The 9,853-nt window shown below is 36.3% G+C and overlaps 1 long non-coding RNA gene across 1 annotated transcript; it reads left to right on the forward strand.

Moving 5' to 3' along the window:
- Window positions 1–1,087: 1,087 nt before the first annotated feature.
- Window positions 1,088–5,793, forward strand: LOC117908757. Its single transcript, XR_004650245.1, has 2 exons — window positions 1,088–1,391; window positions 5,501–5,793. It is a non-coding gene; the product is annotated as an uncharacterized LOC117908757 (long non-coding RNA).
- The last annotated feature ends 4,060 nt before the right edge of the window (window positions 5,794–9,853 follow it).

Raw genomic sequence — 9,853 nt, forward strand, 5'->3', positions numbered from 1 at the left:
CAAAATGGCCAAATCAGTCAAATGTCACCAAATTTAAAATAGATTGTTTTTTTATTCATGTTAGACCTTTCATTTGTTTTTTCATTAATAATTCTTTATGTTAACGTTTTCTAAGCAATAAAAAATAAAAGTTTATTCTTTGAAGAATTATTACAAAATTCCAAAATTGAAAAAATAAAAATAAAAAATTAACATGAACATCTCCATGTTTATAAAATGATTGGGTAAAGGTGAAGTCTTCATGATACACCTTTATATAAATGTTATGGTGAAAGTGGAGATACACCTTTATATTAAGAATCCTTGGCTTCTCAATTCTTACATTAAATTTCTTTTCTTTAATAATATATTATAATTAATATGAGATACTGGAGAATATTAAAAAGTGAAATGTTTTAAAATTTCTTAACTTGTGGGAAGGGTACTTTAATTGACATACGTGGATAGATCTCCCTTATTTAACTATTTCAGTACGTTTGACCTCTTTACCTATTTCAACATATATTATTTCATGTTATTCTCGAATTAATATGGAAATTTATAAAAGTGTTGTAACTATAAAATTTTTCAATTTTCAATGGGGATGAATTCATTATGTCTCATATTGACAGCATATAAATATTAAATGAAAAAAAAAAAGTCAAAAAACACAAATATGTCACAATGTTTTACATAATAATTGAATAACTAATAGAATTTAATTATTTTACATGAGCCAATATAATAATACATGTCATTTTAAAAAAGCTTCATTTAAAAAAAATAGAATTAATAAATCCCTTACTCTTATATAAGTTGTTGACTTAATTAAACAGTAAGTTGATACAAATTGACATGATCCTCACATCAAGAAAATGAGAAATCGTTACCCAGATAGATTAATTTCATAAATTAATGAATAGGGAAAAGAAAATATTTATAAATTCATGTCTATTTAAGCTCTATTAGAATATATATTCTAGCATCACAAAAAACGTTGGAAATCGGTTTAAAAAAAAACTTAGATTTTTGTCAAAATCCCCAAATTCGACACTACAAAGCTTTTACCGCATGAACATCCATGTTTTTCATCCCATGTAGAGAAAGTTCTACGTTGTTCCTCGGGACAGGAGAAGAATGTGGCACTGATTGGAGGATCCCTATTTGAGTTGCTTGGATAAAAGCAAGAGGAAGGAGCGAGTTCACACATGAAAATTCTGGGAAACAAGTGGCAGTATCTGTGTAAGGTCTTTGGCCAAAAGGCGTGATTCTTTTTAGAAATCAATGGGAGAGTGGAGCAATTTCTCCAGTCGGACTTTGAAGAGCAGAGTTTCAGTGGTGAGATGCAGAAAGTGTATTTAAGAAAGCCAATTCTCTATTAGCAACAATACAACCATTAGAGACATCGTTCCGTATGTTTTCTCGATTCTTTCTATCTGAATTTTTATCCTTGGTAAACAATGGCCTTGTAAATTGCAATATGATTATGCTTATGTATTTGCAATGTATGTATGCTTTGTGTGGATGGATTGTATGAATGAGATTTGTGTAAGAACCATGAGTTGAAGACTTTCTTTTGTGAGATATTTGGTTTATGAAGTTAGATCTAATGGTGTATCAGCTATTTGTGAGCTTTTCATATTTTAATTCTTTGGGAATTCATTGAATTCATCTCCTTGTTAATATGTCAGGAATCAATTCATCTGATCATCACAACATCATACCTCGATATTATGGGGTCAACATGAATCTCCTACATAAATTAGAAAAGCACATTTCTTTCCATTGTTTACTTTCTTCCTTATATCCGGAAGCAAGTGAACAAAAATAATGAAAATGGAAATAAGCAAGAAAGTAGACATAGAAGAACATAAGATTTAATGTGGTTCTGCAATATGTCTACATTCACAGGGAGGAAAGAAATTAATTCACTATGCACAAAAGAGTAATTACAATCCTAAAACTCTTAAATCCCAAAGTCCCAATTACATCCCATATGACTCACCATTTTAGTCAAAATCTCTTCTTATATACACCCAAATGGATTTTAAGAATACCTTTTTAAATGGTGATCTCAAAGAAGGCCCACATGCAATCTTCTCTTAGGCTACAACATCAGTTGAGTCAAGTATGTAGACTATGTTTGTGCCTTGTATGGCCTTAAGTAGGCACCTCATGCTTTGAGAAGTTTAGTTTAGCAGTTCCTGGATTTGGATTTATGCAAAGTCTTTATGATTTGGCTGTGTATGTTTATTTGAAACTCTAGTCAAGGCATTGTGTTGTTACGTCTTTATGTGGAAAATATGGTGGTTATAGGAAATGATACAGATAGGATTCAAGATATTGTATTTATATCCCTGCATTACTTTCTTGGCATTAAGGCAGACACATCTCCCAGGGAGCATATTTTGTCTCATATTAAATATGCATAAGATCTCATTTGTCTATTGTATTGGCAAACAATAAAGTCATTGATATCCCATTTGAGTTGAGTTCTAAGCTTTGTGTCGATAAAACACATTTTCCATATCCTACTTGTTATAGGCAACTTTTTTTTTTTGATATATAATCACACAAAAAATATATTAAGAGAAAAAGACGCTTAAAGGGCAACCTAAAACATATAGGGAGTATACAAGAGGCGCCTAAAGGCAAGAACAAAAAGAAGAGGGGATACAAAAAACTCACCAGCCCTCATTTAGAACCTAACCAATCAAAAAAGTTGATTAAAGGTAAAAGTCCTACATCTATACAAGACTTAGACCAAGACCAAGGATTACATACAAACGAATATTTCATCCTGTGAATCGAGAGATCCTCATTTCCAAAAGCTATCATGTTTTTTTCCTTCTAAACCAACCAAAATAAACAAAGAGGAACAACCATCCAAGCCTTTCTACGCTTCTTGCCCACAAATGATCCATGCCAACCTAAGAGGGTATCTCTAGCCGAAAGAGAAAGGACCCACATCATACCAAACAATGCAAAAACAAGCTCTCCCACAAACCCCTAGCCTTGGAACAGTGGATAAGAATATGATTAATGGACTCCTCTTCAACACAACAAAGGAAACATATGTTAGTTATGGGTCATCCCCTCCTTTTGAGTTGATCCAGGGTTAAAACCTTCCCTCACGATGCTTCCCAAGCAAAGAAACCCACCGTAGTGGGAACACAAGGACTCCAAATGATGTTCCACGGAAACGGGACTGCACTTCTAGGTTCAAGAGCACTGTAAAGGGATTTAACAGAAAAATTCTCCTATCCTCCAAGTCAATGACTAGCCTTTTTCCTTGTAAAGTCAAAAGGAACCTCTCCACCACCTCCACCTCCTAATCATTGAAAGATCTAGAGAATCGGGGATTCCATCCCCCCTCTTCCCCTAAAGAATCCCAACAGTCTGCTACCCATGCATCTTTTGAATCGGTTAAAACGTACAAAGAAGGAAAAGAATCACAAAGGGTATTGTTCCCGCACCATTTGTCCTTCCAAAATCTCACTCTTTTACCATCCCCCACAGAAAATACAATATTTTTAAACATTAAGGAGCCTTCCTTCCATAACCCCACCCCATAGCCCTTCCTTACTTCACGGGTACACCAATCTCCTTCTTGCACCCCAAACTTCCTACTAATGACAAGCCTCCACAAAGACTCCCTTTGAACCGCAAAGCACCAACTCCACTTGCACAAAAGGGCCCTATTGAGAATAGAAAGACTTTTAACACCCAAACTACCCTTCTTTTTATCTGAACAAACAATTGCCTACTTTACAAGATGAAGCTTCTTCTCCAAAGCTCCCCCATCCCAAAGAAAATCCCTTTGGATTTGCTCTAGTCTCAATTTAACAACTCTTGCATACGCATCAAAGACATGAGATAAATGGGCATAGTTTTGTGTGGTGCACCCAAGAGAAGCCCTAAGTAAGTGGAATGAAGTGCTCCCACTTTGCAACTGAGTTCTAGGGCCAACAACTCTACATTCTCTACTTTCCCCACCAGCAAAATTTCACTCCTATCCAAATTGATTCTCAGTCCTGAAATGGCTTCAAACCACATTAACAACCAACTCAAAAAAGCCATCTACTCCTAAGAGGCGTCACAGAAAACCAGCATATCATTAGCGAATAGTAGGTGAGTAATTTGAACCCCATCTCCACCCCTTCCCCTTATTCTACAGCCTATTAAGAATTCTTCAACCCCCCCTCCCCTCCCTTGCTGCTCTATTTATGAGACAGCTTCAGGCCTCCATCCTGATCACAAATAAGGTGATAGAGTCCCCTTGCCTCAGCCCGTTAGTGCTATGGAAAAAACCCATTGATGAGCCATTAATCAAAACAGAATACATTGTAGTGGATATACACCAACTAATCTAACCTGCCCATTTCTCCCCAAAACCCATTTTTTGCATCACTAGCAGTAAAAAATTTCAATTAATATGGTCATATGTCTTCTCTATATCCAACTTACACAACACTCCACTTTCATTCCTTTTCAACATAGAATCTATGGCCTCATTAGCAATTAAAGCAGTATCAAGAATTTGTCTTCCCTCAACAAAAGCATTTTGGGATGAAGACACCACCTTCTTTAGTCTATTAGCTAAAACCTTTGCTAGCAGCTTGTACAATCCTCCCACCAAACTAATGGGTCTAAAGTCTCTTCGATCATCTGCCCCTCTTTTTTTTGGAACTAAAACCAAGATTGTTGTATTCAAGCTCCTAACAAATCTTCCCCTCTCATGGAATTCTTTGAAGAAATCCATTACCTCATCTTTTATGAAGTCTCAACAAAACTGCCAGAAAGTAAAAAGGAACCCGTCCGGACCTGATGAACAACAGTCTAGAATTATTACACTAAACATATCAAAATATATATAGGCTGCAAAAGGAACCATATGAACCCTGGTATACTTATTTTTATAGTGTATATGTCCTGGACTCTCTTGAACATATTTAGCATTGGTGTGTCAATTGCTAGTGATGAATACTTAACAACTACTAACCACAATCTTTCTCATAGCAAGAAAGAAAACGAAAGTTATAATGAGGTTTGATTTGCTCTCATGGATATTATTGCATTAGGCTCTGGGTATGATTTTGACTGGTAGTCCTTCAGTTGGTTCTGGTGTTGGATTCCTGCTGAAAAAATTGTTGGTGTGATGTAACTTCCACTTGAAACGAGTAACCAAATGATGGATGGCAACAAGGGTTTCTATTCTTGCAAACTCAATTCCTGGACATATCTGAGGGCCCCCTCCAAATGGAATGAAGCAGTAGGGTGGGATTGATGCTTGGTTTTCAAATCGTGTTGGATCAAACTTTGTTGGTTCCGGGAATATGGTATCGTCCATGTGGGTCATTGGGTCATGCTTGTAGCCCAGAATATCTGCATATCAAAGAAAAGGGCACCAGTCTTGCTTAAATAGCCTGCAGAGTCCAAGCTAAAATACTGTTACCAAGTTTACTTACTTTCCACCCTTTAGGGATAAGGTATTCACCTAATTCAATGTCTTTCAATGCAGTTCTGAAGACAGCAAAGATGGGAGTAACCGTCCTCAGGGTTTCCAATGCTACTCTCCATCTGTATTTCATCTTCGCCACTTCTTCCCATGTTTGAAACTCGCCTGGGAGTTTGCCTGTTGCTATCTTCTCATGTTCTGAAATCCAGTAACAAAAGGCATCCCACTATCAGTCCCTTTTGTTCAATTATATTATATATATGGAACTATATATACCATTTTACCGCAGGACAATTTGTTCCAAAGGAAAATAGATTCTTGAACAGGATGGATATATGTACTTAGAAAGTTTTGTTGACTTTGACCTCATTATGTTCTATTATTTTAATCAAGTTGCCATGCTTATAACTTTTCATACCTTGAAGAACAGCAGCATACACATCGAGATCATTAGCCAGAACCCACACCAGGGATGTGCAGTCATAATAAGCAAAACATTGTGTATGATCTCTTTATCAGATATTACAGCCTCGTTGGGTTCACCACGAATGCTGAGCAAGCAAGTGATAAGATCTTGATGAGGCGAAGCACCTTTCTCAAGCTCCTCCCTCTCACATATAAGCTCCTTTATCATTGGACCTTTGCACTTGCTCGGAGACTGCAGTTGTAGCTTGTGAAAGGCAAGTTAAGTGGGACTGACCAAATTCCTTTTATAACATCCTGGAATCTGGCCACGAGTTTCTCTCTTCGGATTTCTTGCTCTTATCCCAAATAGAAGACAACAAAGGATGTTGAATGTGAGGGTCTCATCAGGGGCAACACCTATCAGCCATACAGGTGAGGTTTCTGTAAATTCCATAGTAATACTTATGCAAAAGGACTACTGCTTATGAATATTCTTGCAAGGTTGATGGGAGTGTTTGATAAATTGCATGCACCGTGACGTTTTGCTTGCCTTGCCAATGCATCTCAAGATGCTTCCTGACCTTCGCATCCATCTTTCCCACCTACTGCTTCAAGGATTCTGGTTTTAGAAATGATGAAAGAGCATTCCTGACACGCTTATGATCTTCTCCGCTCAGCTCCAGCAAGTTTCGGTCACCCAGTATCATCTGATTGGACCTTGCTTGCTGGTTACTGATGGTGCTGCCATCACTGGCGAATATGAGCTTGTTTGCTGCCTGCCCATAAATAAAAACAGCTGGTTTTCCAAAGAGGCTTAGCTTTGAAACAGGGCCATACTTTCTTACCCTCTCTTGAAGGCATTCTTCGGCAGTGTTGGATCTCATGGCACGCAGAAAGCTGATGCTTTGACCTATTATGGGCAGTCCTAGGGAACCCGGAGGAACCCCTTTTGCTGAACTTCTCCTAACCAAGAGAAGCACTATGGGCAAGAGCAACAAGCAAAAGGTGAAGAAGGTAGTCATGTTTGGGAGAGAGTTGTTCAGCAGAAGATCAGTCATATTGTTGGGAGTCTTGATGAGGAACTGATCCTCTTCTTTTGGTTTTTGCTTTGCTACTTCAATATTATTACATGACAATCCATCTGTCTATGATAACTTAATTTTTTTTAAAAAAATAATAAATAAAATAATATATATATATATATATATATATAAAGGGCAATAATCCGTCTGACTATGATAACTTAAAAAAATAAAAATCAACCCCCAATATGATTACTTGATAATGAAATAAAATTAAAAATAATAAAATAATAAAAAAAGGGGGGGGTGGACCCCTACCCAACGCCAAGAATGATAAAATATAGGTTGGTCAATTCGGCAGGTGCTTCTCGAAAGGCTTAAGCGACCCTTTCGGTAAACTCTTCCCCTTAACCAGGCAGAAGGAAGAAGGAAGAAGGAAGATGGGGAGGAGAAGAGGCCACTTACGGTAAAGAGATGTTTAACATATGTGCTCATTCCAAAAAAACCCAAGGGTACCTTTTGATAAAGACCCCATAAAAATCAACTGAACCTCAAATTTGCTCTAAGAAAAACATGTTTTTAAAACAAATTTTCAGATGATTATTTTTCATCAAAAATTTGTCAAATATGGTTTCTAAGTTAAAAAAACTTTTTTTTAAAGAAGTTTCCTAATAGGAATAATCTTCTCTTCTTGGTTGTTGTGTGGTTCATGCCTGTGATGAGTCTGATGAGTCCTCAACTTTCTCTTCAACTATAGTTCTTTTAATTGTTAGCAATAGATTCAGCTAGAAAGGTGAAATTATTGGGAGATTGATATCTCCTTTGATTAATGCAAATTCCCCCCTCTCTCAGCTCAATGAACATTTTTGAGAAAGAAAATTTCATGTTGCATCATATCAGTTTTTCCCTGATTCTCTCAACATGTTTCTTTCTCTCCAAGCGCAGTTTTTAGTTGGTATCAGAGCATTCTTTTGCTTTTCTTCTACAATGGAAGGGAAATTGACTCAGATACCTTTGAGCTATGTCTCTACAATCTCAAGTATGAAAAATCTGTAAAAGACGAATTCTTGTTCGCCATTAATGACTATGCTGAACATAACTCTATCGGTCAAGCTTGAGCATGACAACTATCTGTTGTGGAGATCTCAAGTCTTGCCAGTAGTTCAAGGCCATGGTATCAGTGGATACTCATTTGGCACAAAGTTACGTCTACCGAAGTTTCTTGATAACTAAGATGCATTTGGAAATCAAGTCTAAGATTTAAATCCAGCATACAAACAATGGCATGGAGAGGATCAGTTGTTGTTAAGTTAGTTGCTCTCGTCTTTGTCGATGACGACAATTCTTAGCCAAGTGGTTTGATGCAATACTTCACACTAGCTTTGGACTGATTTAGAGGATCTGTATTCATAATGATCTAAGGCAAAATGGATTTGCATATGATCCAATCGTCTATAACATTGTGACTTGTGGAACGATGGATTAACTTTCTCTCAAGGAGGTTTAAGTGCTTCTACTGAATCGAGAATGTACACTTGAGCAACTAATGATGCAGTGGAGAGCTTCAAAATCCTTCTACAAATTTTGTCAACAAGAATGGTAGCAGCGATGGTCGTGACAAAGGCAACTTTGATCCATGAGGAGATCACAATAACTTTTGCTTTCTTCGGACCTAGTGTTGGAAATAATAGGTCTATTTTCTAGATTTGTGACAAACAAGGTCATATAATCTTTAACTATTGGCATTATGATCTAGATGAGAACTTTTTGACTTTACCTTTGCAAACTCTAAATGTCTATAACACCAAGGCTTCGACCTACTACTTTGATGACTATACCGGAGACTATTCTTGATCCTAGTTGGTATATTGATAATGGTGCAACAAACCACGTGGTTACCACCTTGGATAATAGTACAATGAAAACATAATGTGGAGGCTAAGATAAATTTATAGTTGGAAATGGTAAGTAACACATTTCTCCTCCCCTCTTTGTCTTGAAAATGTCTACATGTTCCCCAAATAATGAAAAAGTCCAGTTAAGATTTTCCAACTTAAAGAAGATAACAAAGCTTTTGTGGAATTTCATGCTAATTATTTTCTTGTGAAGGACAAAATTATAGGAACCAATCTACTTCGAGGGAAGTTTAATTTCTTTACTTGATTGATAATCAGCGACCCAAGGTTAATTCTTAGTCTAAACTCATCAAACCATTGTTAAATATTGTTGCTAGTTGCAATTTTATTTTGTCTCCCACTTATGTTAAGAATTATTGTATTTAATTCAGTTTGTCTTTATGTTTCTACATCTTTAAATTTCATTGCATGGCATCAAAGGCTTGACCACCCTTCTGTTAAGGTTCTTAGTCAAGTCTTAAAGTTGTGTAATTCTTTACTAAATAAGAGTCTTGAATTTTGCAATGCTTCTTAATATGGGCAAAGACATGTACTTCCCTTCTCTGGTGTTGAGACCAAAACCGCTTTACCTTTAGAAATCATGTGCTCTAGCATTTGGGGGGCAACACCAATTCCTAGAACTCCTGGTAATAGATATTATATTCATTTTGTTGATGACTATACCAATTTCACATGGATTTGTCCTCTCAAACAAAGATCTAAAGTCATTGTTACTTTTAAACACTTCAAAATTGTTATTGAAAAATCATTGAACAAGTCCATACAATGTGTTCAAATTGATTAGGGTGTTAGGAAGGTTTAATCACATTATGTACCATCTATTCACTTGATAAATTGTTGAATGAATATTCTCATATATCACAAGGGTATTTATACAAAGTATACAAGGTTACTTTAGGATAACCAACTATACAAAAGAAATAATAACTCACAATCGATTTTACATAGTTGTACATCATAGCTATATGTACAATTGTACACACGGATGTACATAGTTATAAGGACAACTATAGACCTCTTGTACACAAATGACTTATTCATCTCTATCTTTAGAAGAGGAGAGGATTGGCATG

Source organism: Vitis riparia, chromosome 19 (genome assembly GCF_004353265.1).
Source record: "Vitis riparia cultivar Riparia Gloire de Montpellier isolate 1030 chromosome 19, EGFV_Vit.rip_1.0, whole genome shotgun sequence".
NCBI classification, from domain to species: Eukaryota; Viridiplantae; Streptophyta; class Magnoliopsida; order Vitales; family Vitaceae; genus Vitis; species Vitis riparia.